The sequence below is a fragment of the Talpa europaea genome, assembly GCF_964194135.1.
Source record: "Talpa europaea genome assembly, chromosome: 11".
Lineage (NCBI taxonomy): Eukaryota > Metazoa > Chordata > Mammalia > Eulipotyphla > Talpidae > Talpa > Talpa europaea.
Window position 1 is genome coordinate 51,426,495 of NC_140078.1, and position 18,911 is coordinate 51,445,405.

An 18,911-nucleotide genomic window follows, 5' to 3' on the forward strand; every position below is an offset into this window, starting at 1 on the left:
TAGAAGCCGAAGCAGAAGCTGAAAGAGAAGCCGAGAAGCAGCAGAACGAACGCTAGAGAGCCCAGATAGAGTGAAGACAGCCCCCCAGCCAGGACCCCTGCCTGCCATATGCCTGGTGAACCCCAATAAAAAACCTGCAAAACTACTGAGGACTCTGACTCCTCCTTTACCCGGTCTGCATGGGATCAGAAGACCTGCAGTGTGTCCTCTCTTGCCTTTACATGGTCCCTTCCCCGCTTTTTTTTTTTTTTTTTTTTGGCATGTGTTATATATAGTTTCAATCCATACCAAATAAAAGAAGCATTGATTAGACTTGATTTAAGGCAGCAAATGATAAATGCAGCTGGAAATTGATTCATGCCCCTCGAGTGACTGGGGCACAGCCATCCGCAGTTGACACAACTCAAAGCTGGAGAAAACAAACACAGAAACACATGTCAAACAGATAAATGACTTTGCTGTTTTGAGCTCTCTATGGAGGGCATTTGTTTCCTAGATAAGGAAGACTGCTCTCAAAAGTCATGAAAAGATAAGCTCGGGGAAAGGATGAATGTGGAATTGAGATACTTGAGCACTTGAAGAAAACAAACGGAAAAGGTTTACCTCCTGGAGGAGCTGCACAACTAGGATCTGCTCTCCTCCATCTCAGACATGCTGGAAACCTCGACCTAGTTGAGATCGCGTGCTAAGGACTCGGTTCTTGGTATTTTAAGTGTTCACTGTGAAATGCTCTTGGCATTTGAGCTATTTTCAGGGAGACATTCCCCAAATGCTCAGCTCAAGTGAGCATTCAGGGGAAGCAGCAGCTGAGAGCCCCACTTACAATCATCTGGCCCGAAGTGTGGATGGTTCCTGCAGTTCGACCATCAGCCCAGAAATCCTCTGGAAAAATCAGACCTATCTAGGACCTAATCCACAGTCTGTAGTGAAATTTTAACTGTTTTCTTTTCCTGAACATGCCAGGTGTTTTCCTACCTTACAAGTTTGCTTGCGCACAGCTCTCTTTTCTCTGTAGTTTGCTTAGGTACACACATCATGTTCTCTAAGTCCCATTCAAATGCCACCTCCTCCAGAAGGTACCTTGCATTCTTTCAGGCTAGAAATAGTTTCTGTCCATGGATCTCTCACCGAATCCAGGAAGGTCCTGCTGGAAGAGACTTGAATCCACAAGCTGAAGGGATCAGTGCTGGGAAGAGATTCCTAGCAGGCTATTCCTTAGAGTGTGGGTTCTAGGATTCTGTGTACAGACTGGTGTAAAATTTTTTAATAAGAAACTAAAAACAAATGGGGTACAGAGGACCATTGAAAAAAGGCTACCAAAGTCCAATTTACATATATGACTACCAAACCATCCTTCCATAAATGCATGTTACTATCAAAAAACAAAAGGGTACAAGCCAGTCCTCTAAACTGGACACATTTCACTTCAGGAAAAGTGAAATGTTTCACCTGAGAACCACAGTTACCTTTCTGTATCTTTTTCCAATCTTTTTTCTGTGTATATGTATACAAATATATACCCATTTATACAAATATATGCCCATGGAATTTTTTAAAGAATCATGTACTACATAAATTTTATAGCCCTTTTTCTCCTTTAACATGAGATCATGAGTAGTTCCCATGTCATTGGCTAACTTCCTGCTAAAGGGCTTTTCAGAGCTTCATTGGTGTCACTGCAATGGAAGGATTTTAATGACAGCTATCGCTCCTTAAGCCCATTGTGCTAAAACTTGTCTTTCCTAAGCATGTCAAGCTGGGCCTGTCTCCACTTCCAGAGGCACAGTCCCTGGTGGAGGAGGCTTTGGGCATGTTGAGACCATATGGCTCTGCTCTTAGCTGATGGGCCCAGTGTTGAACTTGACCCAGGGGCAAGCTGTGGGGTTTCCTGGCCTGGAAAACCTTAGTAATCCAGGGGTTCTTACTCTGGTAGCACATTTGGACTATCTGAGAAACTAAAGAAATACCAACACCCAGCCTATCCTTTCAGCAACAGGATCCCAATTTCTGTGTGTGTTTAAACAGGCAAAACTGGGATAATCAGATTTGTGTTCCCAGAAATCTGGATTGGTAGCTGTAGAGAGGATCAGGCCCTGGGCAGCAGATGTGGAGGGTGAGAATGCCTCAGGAAAGTCACAGAGTGGACTGGAGTAACTTTTGCAACCTCAACTAGGAAGGAGAAATATGAGTTAGAAAGATCTCTGTGGTAGAGAAAAGTTACAGAGGAGAGAGTGAAGACACCAGCTGGTCATGGAAAAGAGGGTGCAAAGGGAAGCAAATAAGGGTTAAGTCAAGGTTAAGTCACATTACTCTCTCAAGGGAAGATTCAAACATTTCTAGATCTCAAGAGTAGCCTTGGAGCCATATAGCACACTCTCATCAACCCTAGTTCTACTGAACTTCATTCTATACTTTGCTTGCTTTTGGAGTCCAGAGGACACCTATTTCCCTTATTGCTGATCAAATCAGAAGCCTTTCATGTAAGCAACAAGAAACCTGACACAACTATTTCTAATAGTAACAAGGTTTGTTAGTTCATGAACTGAGAAGTCCAGCAGTAGAAGGACTTCAGGAGAGGCTGCACCCAGCAGAAAAAAAAACACATGTATGACTTAAACTCAATTTGTATGCTTCCCTTTGCACCCTCTTTTCCAGGACCTGCTGGTGTCTTCACTCTCTGCTCTACCACTCTCAATGTTGACATCTTTCCAAAGTGGACATCTCTTGCTTCCCAAGGAAGCTGTCGTCAGCACCGGCAGCTTCCTACTTTCTTGTTAACATTCATCAGAAAATAAATTACCTGTTTTCCAGCACCCCTGGCAAATGTTATCAGATTCACTGTGATTGGATCTGCTTAGGTAAACTGAATCATTCATGGTTGGCCAATGATATGGAATATGCTGATTGGATGTAGGCACCCCTGGAACTGGGGACAAAGTCATGGGGGCTTTGGGGGATGGGAAAGGAGTACAAAATGGGACAGGTAACTGATAAACATCTACCATCCATTTCAGCAACCTCCAGGGGTAGCTGCCTGACCAAAGTGCTCAGCTCTTCTCCCAAGAGAAGCTGCTAAAGTGGGGGAACTTTCAGCTTTCAACTGTCATGCCTTTGTTTCCTGACCCATCTCATTGTTCATGCTGAGGCAACACTCCCCCCAGACCACTCCCGGTGACTGGCACTCCTGCTAGAGCTGAGTCATGCCTGCCCATGGGGGGCTCCTCTGACAGGCAGCCTTTGCTCTGGACTCCCCATGGCCCTTTGAGACTTTCTCAGACTGCTCCTCAGGAAGTGTGCTTTTCCCCACCCAAACTTCCCTCCCTCTCCAAGGGTGTACATCTATCTTCCTTACTCCTATTTCCTCTCTTGGTCCTTCGCAGAGGTTGCACTTCTAATTCTATATTGGCTCCTACTTCCAGATGGACTCGCCTAGCACACCCTAGTGATGTGAACCCTGAGCGGGCCTCTGACAGTCACAAGGTGCTCAGCTCAAACAGACTTTGCCTCCCCAGTGTGTGTGACTAGAGAAGACCAGAGACAGAGCAGCTGTCTTGAGACAGAGCTTGAGACAGAGCAGCTTGCCTGAGACACCCACACAAAGAGAGGCAGCCCCAAGTTTGAAGTCCCATCTTCCCTTCTTGGCAGCCCGGCTCTTGCCCCTTGTATAGACTGATGAGGTCGCCCGAACCACTCAAGGTCACCTGGGCCGGAGGGGAGGAGAGGGTGAATTCCAGCGTATGTCCAGTCCAGCGGGACTTTTCTTGAATCCTTCAGTGGGAGGGGTCAGGAGCGGGCGTTGCTGCTGGATGGGCAGAGGTGGTCATTGTCTTCGTGCACAGATTGAGGAATCCACTGCCACGCGGCGCACGGAGACTTGGCAGGTGACACGTGCACAGGAGTGGCATCCTTTGCACATAGATCATCCTGGCTTGGCATGTAAAAAGAGAGCAAGGTCGCCGAAGCTGGAGAGGGCCCGGCCAGGCAGGTCGCCCGGCGGGCGGGATCCTCCTGCGCCTGCAGGCTGAGCCGGGCGGGGCGCGAGCGCCGCTTTTCCCCGCGCGGGCGGGGCGGATCCGGGCGGAGGCTGCTCTCGGTTACGCGAGCCCACCCCCTTTAATCGGCCGCATTGTCCATTGACGTGTCTAATTATGTGTTTTACAACCGGAGAACTCCCCCCAGAGCAGCGGGGCCCTTCTGGCGGAAAGCGGAGGCTGATTGCTCCATCTGTTCCGCGGGCCCGACGGGAGGCGGCGGCGGGCGGCGCGCGGGCGGGGGAGGGGCGCGCGCAGGTGCCTGGAGAAAGCGGATCCCAGTGGCAGGTGCAGATGCCACCCTCGCCGCGGCTGAGTATATGTTTAATTACAGCCAACCGAGGGGGCTGTTTTATTTAAGAGTTACAGGAGGCAGGTTCAGATAGAGTTCCGAGCCGCGCTCAAGGCGGGAGCGGGCTGGAAGCTGCCGGGGAGGGGAGGCACCTGCGTCTTTAATTGGGGGTGGCAGGCTCCGAATTTCCCGATGAACAGACGTAATCACCTGGATTACAGGAGGCTTTTAAAGAGAAGTGAGAGACCACTCTTACCCCCCACGTTGACTGAATTGTTGTTTGGTGCCAAGCAGATCCCTAAATCACGAGCATGTTTCACTCTGTCCCCCTACCCCAGTAACTCCTTTGGGTCTGTGGATCCCTGGCTCCAGGGACTCATTGAAGAATCCCCTGGAGAGAATAGCACGGAGAAGACCATCCCAGATAGGCTCTTCGTGGAACCAAATACCAAAATCAGCTTTCTTGTGCCTAACCCTTTATAGTTTGCAGTGTGCTTTCTTCTGCCTCATTTTCAATGACGGCAAGCAGGGGTTTTACCCACCTGAAAATGAGTACCCTGGAGATGCTCAGCCTTTCTCTGGGCAAGCACGTGATGTGCGGGGGTGGGGGGGTGGGGGGGTGGAGGCAGGGCACTCAGCCGAGGGGGTCTCGGACAGTCCCCCAAAGAAAGGAATTACAAGAATTGGTCATGAGGAGAGCGATGACTGGCAGGGAAGAGGCTGGTTAGCCAGCTGGTAGACAGGACACAGCCCATAAAATGACCATATTCACTTGTGGATCTAGATTCAGCTTTGTGTCACATTAAAAAAAGAAAGAGAAACCACCTGCATCCACAGTAACAGAAAACCAAGTAAGTATTGCAGTCCCTGGTAACTTTATTGTGAGGTGTGGCCAAAATTGCAAAGTCTTCTTGGAGGGAATAAGGGGGCGGGCAGGCTGGGAATGCCATCATTTGGGCTCATTCCTGAAGCTCGTTCCACTGCATTGACCTAAGTCAGTAAATTGCTTTTCTCCCCTTAAACTGCTCTGGGTAGGGTTCTGTTACCTGCATCCTGATATATCCTGACCAATATAGGGGTTTTACCAGGTGCCTTGGCATATTGGGTGCCTCCCTTGGTACCTACAGCCCTTGTGTAATTTTCAGTGCCTTCTGGCACTTGAATGACCATGATTGTTCCCTTGCAGGTGGCTTAGAGCACCTGCACTTGTTTTGGCCAACAGGATGCTCACAAATATGATGCAGGCACAACAGGACTTATCTACCCTATCACAGCTCTTAGAGCCCTTCTGTCACCATAGGCTGGCCTGACCTGGCCTGGCTGATGGATTGAAGAGATGAAATGACCCACTAAACAAACCAGCCCCAGCTGCTCTGGAGGCTGATGGCAGTCACAGAAAGCACCACCTAACTCAGCCAAACACCATCTGTAAGGGCAGAAGGACACTGAGCAGGTTTTCTAATCCAGGAGACCAGGTAAAAAAGGAGTCCTAGAGAGTCCTCGGTGGCTTTTGCAGGCTTTTATTGGGATTTACAGGGTACATGGCAGGTGGGGATACTGGGGGGCTAGGATGCTGGCAGGCCTCCCAGCCCCCAGCAAGCCTTCCCTCTGGGCTCCCTGGTGATCTCTGCTGCTCTGCTCTCTCGTGGTTTTGCTTTTACTTCTCTGCTTCTCCTGCTTCTGCTGGCATCCCCGTGATGCCACCCTTAAAACACCTAGGTGAATCCTATCTACATATGTCCACACCCTATTACAGGTGCCCGCCATCAGGCATGCATTCAGGACCGCAGGGTTCCATTATCTATCCTAATGGTGGGAGGGCAGAAAAGCCTGCTACTTTTACCTTACCCTACACCATCCCACAGAATAGTAAGTTAAATAAATGACAAAAATAAGTGACATTTTAAAGCACTAAATTTTGGAGTGATTTTTTTAGGCAGCAAAAGTTAATACAGAGGCAAAAGGTGAAAACAGCATTATGAAAGGCACTAATGGAGTGCTGCTTATCACCTGGTGGCTTGTTGTAGCTAAGGCAGACGGAGGCTGTGATGCTGAGCTATTTCCTAGGCTTAAACCAATGCCAGCTCTAGACCACCAGTACTTAATTAAGCAAAGGTCCCGAGGCACCGAATTCTGAGCAAAGCCACGTAGAGATCTATGCCTGGCACTGCCACTTGACAACCATTCACTCCTGTCATCATTGCCAGCACAGATTTTTATCCCTTGAATGAGGACGTCAGGTATTCATCTGACAATTTACAGTTCCTCTTCATCATATCCAAAAACTCCACAGTAAGAGTGAAAGACAACAGCAAGAGACAGTAACCAAAACAGAGACACCCTACTGAATGGAAGAAAATATTTGTACACCAAACATCTGTTAAGAGGTTGATATCAAAGATCTACAAAGAACTTATAAACTCGATGAATGGAAAACAAACAACCCAATCAAAAAATGGGCAGAAGAGCTAAACAGGCACTTCTCCAAAGAAGACTTGCAAATGGCCAACAAACCTGAAAAAATGCTTATCATCACTTATCAGGGAAATGCAAATTAAAACCACAGTGAAATATTACCTGTAAGAATGGTGCATGTTGAAACAAAAAACCCAAAAACCAAAAAAAAAAAAAAAAAAAACCCAAAAACCCACACCCAGAAACAAGTACTAGCTAGGGTGTGGAGAAAAAGAAATGCTTTTACATGCTGGTGGAAATGTGGACTGGTCCAGCCCCTATGGAAAGCTGTGTAGAATTTCCTCAAAAGACTAAAAATGGATCTGCCACATGACTCAGCAATCCCACTCCTAGGTATTTATCCAAACAGCACAAAAAATGCACATTCAAAAGGAAACCTGCACTCCTATATTTATTGCAGCACTATTACAATAGCCAAGATACGGGACAAGCTAAATGCCCCCAAACAGATGAACTGATCAACACGTTGTGGTATATATACATAACGGGATACTGCTCATCAATCAAAGGCGAGACACTCATGCCATTGTGGCAACAACATCCAACATTGTGGATGGACCTGGCAGGGATTATTCCAAGTGAAGTGCGCCAGAAGGAGAAAGATAAATACCAGATGTTTCACTTATGTGTGGAATCAGAGGAACCAAACAAAGGATCAAAGACAAACTGTGAGGCTGACCCTGGAAAGCTGACCATGGATCTGAGATGCCAGGAGGTGGGGGAGCGGAGAGGGGGAGGAGAACGCACTTGAATATGGTGGGGGACTACGGGTGCTTTAGTGATAGGAAAACTGTGACCACGCCTGAGGGAGAAATCCAATATAGGAAAAATAACAAGGATTTTTTTAAAAAAGAGTTTCCCTAAAATCAAAAGCCCAGGACCAGGTGATTTCACTAGTGGGTTCTACAAAACCTTCAAAGATGAACTAATATCTACTCTTTGCATACTTTTTTAAAAATTTAAGGAAGAGGGAACTCTTCCAAACACACTTTGTGGTCACGGACATTTTGTCTCATGCCTGGTCTTGGTTTTTTTTTTTTTTTTTAAAGACATGATGGACCGTGGTGGAGGATTGTGGGGCCTTTGATGGTGGGAGAGCTATAGTGACCACACCTGAGGGGAGAAATCTTGTCAAAATATAAAAAAAAAAATGTTTCTTTAATGGCATTTTCTATTTCTATGAGTCTGTGATTGCAAAGATGTGACTATAAGTGACTTCCTGTGCTGATTGGGACCAGGAGGCAGAAGGGATCCAGGAGCAAAGTTTTTCAAGGAGGAGGGGAAAGATCCACTCTTGTCTCTTTTAAGAGCCTTCCAGGAGCCCAGTAGAGAGACTTGGAATGCTTGTGCGAGCTGATCCCTGGTTGCCTGCCCCCCTTCCCGGAAGAACAGATGGGGAATTGTTGGAGAGCAGAGACCTAAGAAGCACCAGTGGACACAGCTCCACCTCTGCCTCCTTTTCTCCACCCCCACCCCTCACTCATCCCAGCCTCTGCCCAGGAGCCTCCACACCTCTGCACCTCTCTGCACAGTGACCAGATTTGGAAAGGATTCTTCTTTGATGCCAAGTATCAGCAGGGCTCTCTGAGGGTGTGAATTATGCATCGACAAACCCAGCACCCATCTGTCTGCAGTGGCACTGCTAGCATCTCCCCGAGCCCCAAAGCAGCCCAGGGTACCTCCAACCCCAAGGTTTCCTCCTAATGACAATGCAGCTTCTTGAGCCTTTTGCCTTAATTGGAGACATGAGGAGCCCGAAGAGGAGACTCTAGTATGTATTTGAAATCAATTTGCCCCTCGAAGTGGCATGAAAAGTAAAGTCTAAGGGATGTTTGCTGTGAGGGGGTTTCTGGGGCGTCACGCCCCCTCAGTGTCTCCTAAACCCAAGGCTGTGTATTCCTCTCACCTTTCACTGAAGAGATTAGGGTGTAAGTGCCTTTTCTGCAGAACAAGGAGGGACTTTTGGAGGTGGCCTACCTCTAAATCAGGGTCAGAACCTGGGGGCTGCCATGCCAGTTGGCCTTTTTGGCCGTGGCATGAGGGAGGTGCACGCCTGGTTCCCCAGAGGGAGGCAGTAAGATTTCAGACATTTTAAAAAGAGGTGAAGTTGCCTCTGATCCCAACCAACTTCTTGAAATCTCTGGAGGAAAGACATGTGGTTGCAAATATGGAGACGAAGGGGCCAGAGGAAGTGGTTGTGTTGCTTGTTATGAAGTCTCTCGATTCTAAGAGGAAAATGGTCATTTTCCTCCATTAAGATAATAAGATGGGAATTATTTGTGTATTTAGTGGCCAGCAACTGACTTTCAATTCAGCCTCTTTGGGGGAAAAAAAATAGGAGTTTCCTCAAAGGAGAATGAATACCTGAGTACAGAGTTTCCCAAGTACTACCAATTGTGACTATTTTTATATAGCAGGGCCATTATAAGATGCTCATTGGCCCTCATTATTCTTTTTTTTATTTATTTATTTTATATATTTTTTTAAAGATATATTCATTCATGCATACAAGAGCTGGGGCACAGACCAGATGCAGGGGGTGGGAGGATTCACCAGAGACAGAGTGGGGAGCAGAACGGGCAAATGTACTGAAATATACTGTGAAGGGGAGCAACAGGTGCGACAGGAAAGGTCTGCTGTGCCATGTGGGTCACCTCCCTGGCCGGGGATCGAACTTGTGCTGAAGGAGCTGTGGATAGCTTCATAGTGCTGTGTCTTAACCCCTCATGCCACGAGGGAGGCCCCCTAGTCTTTTTTTTAGAATGCACCTCCATTATTACTATACCAAACGTACATGCATATTAATATTACATATATATTATGCATCTTAGAGAATTTTTAGAATTTTGCTTTTGATCTTGGCTTTCTAAGCAATCATACGCAAGAGTTCATGCAGGACTGGGTAATGAATTTGCAAGTCGTCCTCAGGTATAATACATTTTTTTGTCCTTATGCTTCACCTCACCTCTGTCTCCCTACTTGAGGGGTGGGGTGGGAAAGCTTGCAACTCTGTACCCCCTGGGCTCTGAGTGAGTGCATATCCCTGACTCTTGAAAGGGGTCAGGGAGTGGGGAGATTTCACGTCTGTGGGCTCCTTGAGGCTATGTGCTCATAGAATGTTAGTGCCACCACTGACACCCAGTGCCGTTTAATACAACCCTTCTTGTTATAACTGAGGAAACTTAGGTACCAGCTCAAAAAGTTAATGGGGTAGATCAGTTATGGAACCCAAGTGCACCTGACTCACCAATCCACGAAACTTCTGGTCACATGCCTTTCCATTCCACATCTGTAGCTGCCCTCTACTGGCGGTGGGGAGACTGTGACAGGGGTCCAGAAGCTGCCCTGAGGTCACAAGAGACCCAGAAACGTGTCTAGAGGAGCCCACACTAGTGAGACCTCTGCCTGGGCACACACGGCTGCACGCCTGCAGGAAGGAGTTGCTCCACATCACTAGATTGAGGGACTCTCAGCAGCTGATGCCTAGAGAGGAAGGAAGAGGGAGGCCCCTGCATTTGTGCTCACCCAAGAGCATGACCTAACCCCCACCCCCTGCCTGAGTCTGTGTGCCCCATCTCTGCATGCGAACGAGCTTCTACCATAGCTGGTGACAGCCCAGTGCACTTGTGGCTGCCTATTATGCCAACAGGGCCCTAGGGACATGGCAGCCCAGTAACGCTGGCACCGTCATGCCCTCCCTGAGTGAGCGGTTAGGCTTTGGGTATTCACGTCCTTCCCAGAACTTTGTTAGACATTCATTTTTTTTTTTTAATGTAGGAGAACTGGGGTATAGGCCAGAGGTACGGGGGGGTGAGAGGATTCACCAGAGACAGTGGGGAGCAGAACAGGCAGATCTACTGAAATACACTGCTGAGGGGAGCAGCGGGCAAGACAGGAGAGGTCTGCTGCACCATGTGGGTAGCTCCCTGGCCGGGGATGGAACTCAGGCCTTACTAGTCACAGTGCTGAGACTAACCCCTAGGCCACCAGGGAGGCCTCATTTTTTTTTTACATTTTATTTTATTTTATTATTAAAGATTTATTTATTTTTATACAAGAACCAGGGTACAGGCCAGATGGGTGGGAGGGCGAGAGATTCACCAGAGACAGAGCGGGGAACAGAACAGGCAGACTGACGAAGTACACTGCTGAGGGGAGCAGCGGGCGAGACAGGATTGTCTGCCTCCCCATGTGGGATTCTCGCCAGCTGGCGGGGATCGAACTGGCGCTGCATAGGCTATGGACAGCTTCACAGCACAGCACTCAACCGCCTGTGCCACCAGGGAGGCCCCTTTTTTTTTACATTTTAAAAGGAAAAGTTTTTTTAGGAAAAGGAGAAAGGAGGACAGAGAGCTGCTGCTTTTGAAAAAGAAAAGGTTTGTGAAAAGAAACACCTACATAGTCACAGATAGGCAGTCTTGGGATGAGAACATTTCCTGTTTTTTTTTTTCTTCTTCTTCACAGTTGACTTCTAACTTTCTAACATTATGGTCAGAAAGAGTACTTGGTATGATTTCAAGCTTCATAGTTTTATTGACAATTAAATGCTATCCAAACATCTGTTCTGTTCTTGAAAAGAATTCTGTGTGCACTTGAAAAAAAAAAAAAGCGTGTGCAGTGGTTTTCAGGTGGAATGTTCTGCAGATATCTATTATGCCCATTTGATCTAGTGCCCCATTTATGGCTATTGTTTCCTTATTTGTAGTTAAGATAAGGCCACAAACTGCAAATTATTCTTTTTGCTTTTAGCAAGGAGTCTTATCCTGGGGTACTTACTGCTGTTATTAAGGTGCAGTTCCTTAAGCTCTGGTTAGTGAGAACATTCAGATGTCTCTGTTTTGGCCTTTGGCGGTAAGGTACATAGGTATTTTGAATATCACAGCCTCAGGCTGTAAAAAGTAGTCTCATCTGTGAGGAGACAGGGGATCTGACCTTTCCCGGGTTCTGGCTCCAACTATTTTATACCGGGAGCCTCAGACTCAAGCTAGTAATCATCACACCCTTACTCCTGTAGTTCTCCACAATTGCACCCTCTACTGCCCTGGATGCCAACTCCATGCACCCCCTTCTCCAGTGCAGTACCAGATCTCCAAAGTCCCCAATGTGGACATGCGACCCTCAGCCAACAACAGTAGAGCCATTCCACACAGCAGCTGCCCCTCCCTCTCACAGCGGTGCTGGAGCGGGGAGCTGCTAAGTCTGCTGCTTGGAGTCTGCCAGAGCGGAAAGTTCCTGTGCTGTGCCACTTGCCCACAGTAGTAGCCACGGCTGCCTTGACCCCCTTCCCAAACAATAAAGTCTATGATGGATGGAGTGACAAGCTTCCTCATACAGATTGCATAAAACCCTGCCATTTCTGCTCTTCAGGGCTCAGACTTTTGGGGGCGATCCCACTGAGCCCGCCGGTGTGACAAATAAATCTCTCCACCTCTCTGAGTGCCGCCTGATTTCTCTGGGAAATTGCTGTCACAGTACTAACCCAGTTATCACGGCACACGCTTCGCTTAAAGTTTTTCCTACCGCTTTCCACTGGACTGTTGCTCCTGATACATAGTGGTCTGTTTATTTTTAAGGAGTTGACTTAGTTCTGCTGCATTTTGGTTGTGATTATAGGGAGGAGGCAAACCACTTCACTTTGCTACAAAAACTAAATTTGACAGTGCACTGAGCAAACCTCACATTTATAAACAGTTTAGACATCTATTCATTTTGATTTTGCATTCTTTTATTTTTTCTCATCTCTGACATGTTTGTGAGACCCAGAAAATGTGGCCTTGCGTGCGTGTGCGTGTGTGTGTGTCCATCCTAATGCATAAAAAGTCCCTGCCTGAATGGTGGTGGGTTGATGGGAAGCCTGGAGGAGGTGCAAATGGGATCTCCAGGTTTTGGGAGTTTCATTTCTATCAGGTTTTATTGGCTTTTCCCCATGACTTAAATAATAAGTTGGGCAGGGTTTGTGCTTACGTAGGGAGACCTTTGACTCACCTTCCAATCAGCACCTTTAGGTGAAAAACACTTGGGGCTGTGCCAAACCTGTTAAGAAATAAAGATGGAAGACTCAGTGCCCTCACCTGGCATTGGATCTGTCAGGGGGTCCTTTGGGCAGTCATCCCTCTACTCAGCAAAGTAAGAGTCGAGGAGTTGTTTTTCATGCCTCACCTTGAGTGGCCAGATGGTTGGGAGGGTGAGATGGGTGGGAAGAAGATACAGAGTGTACAGAGTGTGAGCTTTGCCCCATAATCACGTCGGTGGTCTCCTACCCATTTATGTTTTGTGTCTTGGCACGCGACTCAGGGAGCACTCAACACAAGTGTGTGGTTGACCTGGTTCTTGGTGTCAGGGCCCAGAAACACCCCTCCATGGGTCCCAGTTGGGCCGTCACCACTTGTTGAGCCCTGTGAGCTATTGAGAGAGACAGGGAAGTGTGAGGAAGGACTAGCGCTGCCGGAGCACCTCGGTTGCTGGGCAGTGCCCCTCCCCTTGCTTGCTATTTGCTTCCTAACCTGAGGCTCAGGCTATCATGTGCCCTTCTGCAGTGGTGGAAATGGAGCTTCAGTGAGCACAAATGCCTACCCAAAGTCACAACGTTGGGAAACCACTATGGTGGGGTGAGAACTCAGAGCAGTCACGGTCAAGCTCCGCTCTATTTCTCCCACACCCTGCTGCTCCCTGAATTCCTAGGAATGTTCAGGCTCTCGGGAGTATGTTGGTGGAATTTCTGCTGTACCTTAAAAATAGACTCATTGTCACTTCTAGGTAAACTGTGCTTCCCCCACAGCCGAGAAGAGAGAAGTGGTGGGTGTGGAGGGCTGCCGCGGGGCCTCTAAGTAGGGCAGAGATGCCTGCAGAGGAGGCAGATGGGGCTGACATCCAGTCATGTGGCACCTGCCTGCCAGGCCCCTGGTGTTGCCTTCTGGCTTACTAGAGAAGGGTTGCTTGCCAAGCCCTGCGCCTCTGAGACCACATCCACCCAGACAGGTGGCTCTTAATAAAATGCACAAAAGCCCTGCCTTGGTTTAGATTTTCCTGGAAGCAGACCTGGAGACGAATGAGTCTCTTGTCTGGAAGGTAAACCCAGGAGGCACTGGCGGGGGGTAGGGAAGTATGAGAGGAGAGGTACCAACGAGCCTGGGACGCATCAGGGTGCTAATCACTGTAGACCACCAGGGCCCAGGCCCACGGGGGGCTCTGGAGGACATGTCCTGTGTCATCCCAATACCCCACCAGCCATTGCTGAGGCTGCTTCTGGGGGCTGCTTTGCTTGCCCTGCATATGGACTGCATGTCCAAGGGGTGGCACCAAGCCCTTCTGCAGGGTGACGGTTGTTCCTGATAAGTTGTGTGGTAATGAGTGTTGCAGATGGGATCTGGGTGGGGATGGCATCCATCCTGGCACCCTCTAGTCGAGCTTGACACCATTGCTGGGGTCTTCCCTGCTGGATCTAATGGCCTCCAGTCATTGTTTATGTCCTAGTTACCCCAACCCGCCCACTGGTAGACTGAGTGTGAATATAGGCATCACTGGTGATATTGCCCTCCCACACTCTAAATTGGGGTTGATTTTGAAAAAAACTAAAATTCACTGCTGCTAAAACAGCATCATGACATAAGGCCTCTGGCTTTATACACAAGTCTGGGATCTGGGTGTGTGTGGCACCTCCTCGGGCCTTCCTTCCTCCTCTCTCTTTTCTTCCCCTCGAAATCTTCTTCATGACTTACCACTTTACTGTTTTGATCCTATCGATCTGCGGGCAGGAGCAGCAAGTGGCTTCTGGGAATGGCACTGAGCTCGGGAGGAGGCTTTCAGGACAGGCAGAGGTTTGGTGGGTGTCTTGCAGCTATTTTGTCCCACAAACACACTGCTTTCGGAATGCTATTTATTGGGGGCAGCTGTTAGAAATTATGGGCTAATGCCACCTTGGCATGACCCCCAGGAAGACTGAATTCTTGCCTTTGCTAATCTCCAATATAGTCTCTCCTCAGAGCTCTTTCAAGAATACCTGTTTCTGTGGTTTTACTTGCTCTTGGGCTAAATTTTGGCCTCAGGAAGAGTCAAAGCAGGAGGTAGGCAGAAGGGTAAAGAGTTGATTCAAATCAGAAACCCCCAAATGCAAAATTGCCATTATTTTTGTTGCTGTTTCCTCCAGCTTTGGATCACAGGAGGTTGTTTTTGATCACAGGAGCTTTGATTCACAGGGGGTTGTTGATTCTACGTTTTACTTGCCCTTTACGACTTCTGCCTAGGACAGAAACAGCTCCTAAGAAGGGGAGGATGAACTCTGTTGCTTCATTTGGCACTGCTGATCTAATGAGGTGTAAATCCCACACATGCTGCTCGGGCAGCCGACATAGTAATTTATATCAATTGGTGTAATTAGAGGAAGCCCTCAATCATCCCTCGTGTCTCATCACAATCTGTCATAGTTCTAATCAGAGGAGCATCACCCTGACTCTGTGCTGGGATGAAAATAGGGCCCTTCTAGATTACTCGCAGAAGCCCAAATGTAAGAGTTAAGGGGTCCCCCGGGGGAAGAATTTCCCAGGTACCTGGCTGGGAGGCCCCGACACAGCTCAAGTGTGAGTCCCCAAGTGTTAGTCCCCTGTAGACTAATGCTCAGTTACCTCTCATGGACCTGGGGCTTTGGAGCAGTTATTCCACCCTGGGGCCTCTGTAACATGGGGTGATAAGAATGCTACATGCCTGGGGCCTCCCTGGTGGTGCAGGGGGTTGGGACACAACCTATGAAGTTGTCCACAGCCACTGCAGCACAAGTTCGATCCCCAGTTGGCCAGGGAGCAACCCACGTGGCGCAGCAAACCTTTCCTGACTCACCTGCTGCTCCCCTCAGCAGTGTATTTCAGTCATTCCGCCTTTTCTGTTCCCCACTCTGTCTCTGGTGAATCCTCTCACCCCCACACCTCTGGCCTGTACCCCAGTTCTTATATGCATAAATAGATAAATCTCTGGGGAAAAAAAAATAGATGGGCCTCCCTGGTGGTGCAAGGGGTTAAGCACCGCACTATGAAGCTGTCCGCAGCCTCTGCAGCATGAGTTTGATCCCCGGCCGGCCAGGGAGCAAGCCACAAGGCAAAGCAGACCTCTCCTGACTAGCCCTCTGCTCCCCTCAGCAGTGTACTTTGGTCACTCTGCCTGTTCTGCTCCATGCTCTGTCGCTGGTGAATCTTCTCATCCTCCCGCACATCTGGCCTATACCCTGGTTCTTGTATAAATACATAATTCTTAAAAAAAAAAAATGCTACATGCCTTATTGGTGGGAGGGTTAAGTGAGTTAATATTTAGTTAATATTTAAAAGTGCTTAGAAATATAGCTGGCGCATAGCTACAAAGGCCAGCAGGCAAAGACTGAGGAACTCAAGAGCCATAGAAGGAAAGGGACAAGGAGAGAGGGTTGTCACCTGGTACATTGAGTAGGGCTCTCTGGGTGAAAGGAACACTTGTGCATCCAATGACTACCAGCTGAGCACCTACTGTGTACCAGGCAGTGTGCTTGGTGCTGGACCCCAGCAGTGATCTCATGGAGCTTAGATTTGAGTGTGTGAAGTCACACAAGGCCTAAGTAAACAAGCAAATAAGTTGGATAATTTCAGAGTGATACGGACTTAGAGAAAAATGAAGACTTTAAGGAGTGGGGTGGGGAGCCATTTTAGGTTGGTTGGTGAGGGTATACCTCTCTGAGGAGGTGACAAGAAGGAATCGGCCATGTGAAACTCTGGGAGGACTTTCCACAGAGAGGGAACAATAGCACATGCAAAGGCTCTGTGATATTGGAGCTTGGGGAGTTGGAGGAACAGCAAAAACGTTGGGATTGAAGGAAATGAAGAAAGGAGGCTAATGTGAAGAGGTTAGGTGAGGTCAGATCATGCAGGGCTTTGCCAAGCATGGTAAAATGCTTGGCTTTTATTTTAAGAACCTTTGGGGGCATGAAGCTGCAAGTGTCATAGTCTCCATTACCATTTAAAAGGTCTAGAAACCCAACTGAAGGTACCTTAAAAAAGGGGAGGAATTTATTTATTTATTTATTTATTTATTAAGATTTATTTATGCATACAAGAACTGGGGTACAGGCCAGAGGTGTGGGGCTGAGAGGATCCACCAGAGACAGAGCAGGGAGCAGAACAGGCGGATTGACCGAAACACGCTACTGAGGGGAGCTGCGTTAGTCAGGATAGGTCTGCTGCATCATGTGGGTAGCTCCCTGGCTGGCCGGGATCAAATTCATGCTACAGTGGCTGTGGACAGCTTCATAGGTCGCATCTTAACCCTTTGCACCACCTGAGAGGCCCCTGTATTTATTTATTTTTTGACATCCGCTAAAGTTGACTTTTATTTTTCCCTGATAACAAAGAAAGACAACCATAACAAACAAATCAAAATACAATAAATGTACACTATTAAAGAAAGAATTAAAATTGGAATCTCTTCTAACCCCGTGCAATCTCCACAAAATGGAGACAAGGATGAGACAATTCTATTACTGACACCATATATAGACACCATGGTTCCTATATATCATAGGCAACACACCTGAGATGGCCACAACAGAAAGAAACCACGACCTTTTACATAGTCAGGCAGAGATAATCCATTCCTTTGTCCAAAGGAAAAAAAAAGTATTTATGTTTTTTGAGAAGCAGGAAGTTACAACCTGGAGCCAAATGCTTGGACTAAACTCCTACAGAGACAGGGAGAGAGGACTCCATCCTCCTCTATGTTGAAGTGATGTTGGTTCCAGAAAGATACTCTGAAGGTGCAAAACTGACTTTTACACAGATTTATATCCATGTAAAAGACCCAGAGGAAGGATTTAGGATTGTAAGTGTTCTACAGGAAGTGCTGAAAGAAAAAAGAAAATGTCTCCCTTTTGACACCAAGGATACATCAAAATTCTTGAGATTAAAGAAAGCAACATTTTAGAGGCAAATTCATAGTCAAATTCTTTCATTACTAAATAAGACTGAACAGATAAACTCTATAATTCACTTAATGAGAACAAAGTTAACCACAAAGAAAGTAGAAGGCCATAATTCTGAATATTTGGAGACAAAATTAATTAAGAGCAGAGCAGAGAAATTGTAGGCCCGGAAATGAAACCAAAATTTGCTTTTTAAGGGAAAGGTAGATAAGTCTCTGGCAGATGGTAAAGAAGAAAAACACAATCAAAATAGAAGAAAGCTAATCAAAACCAAGAGATAAGAAAGTGATTGTAATTATGGACACAGACTATCATATTACAGGAAACTGAGTGAGAGAGGTAGAGTAGAAACTGAGTGAGAGAGAGACAAAAAGGTACAGGAGCAGATTCATGGGTATTTCTGATGTTTGAATTAGGAAAAAGCATGTGAAAAAGAGGTAATATGTCCAAAATGGAGTCACTTGTGCCATGTGACCCACCTGCATACCAAGATTTAATACCTAATCTAATGGCAGTTCTAGCCCCTCCCAGAAACATAACCAGGAAATCTAGAATTACCTAGATAGCACTAGTGAGGTAATCCATCTAATAAACTCCTCACTTCCCCCACAGGAACGTGATTTTAACTGAAACAATCTTCTCTTCAAAACGAGGTATTATTAAAAGACTGTGGTGGTGTCTCGGGGAAGTCATGAACAGAGATGGGCTTGAGCCCTGGAGGGGGATTTCTCTACCTCCATGTCAACTTTTCCACAGTCATGTGAACCATGGCTGCCAGCTACTCCTTAGTTATGGGAACTTGATTTCTACAATCAGCATCTCAAAGGCAAGTGTTGTCTCGCCTCCAACATGCCTAAGCTTAAGACTTAGGAGCTGCTTTAGGCTACTCAGTTATGGCTAATAACCTGGGTCACACACCACCTGGTGGTTTCTGAATAAGGATGGGGGTCAGGGAAGAGGGGATAATTCTCCAAAGAGGTGGTGAGGCTGCAGGCCAGAGTAAACAAAGTGTCAGGTTGCCAGAGAATCATAAAGAACATATACCCAAATACATTTTTTACATCATTTTTCATTTTTGCACAATGTATGCATTTTCATCTTGGTTATATTCCCCATACAATTCCCACGGCCCTTATTTTGACCCTAATCACTTTTCCCTCCCCCCCCCCACCATACTGTG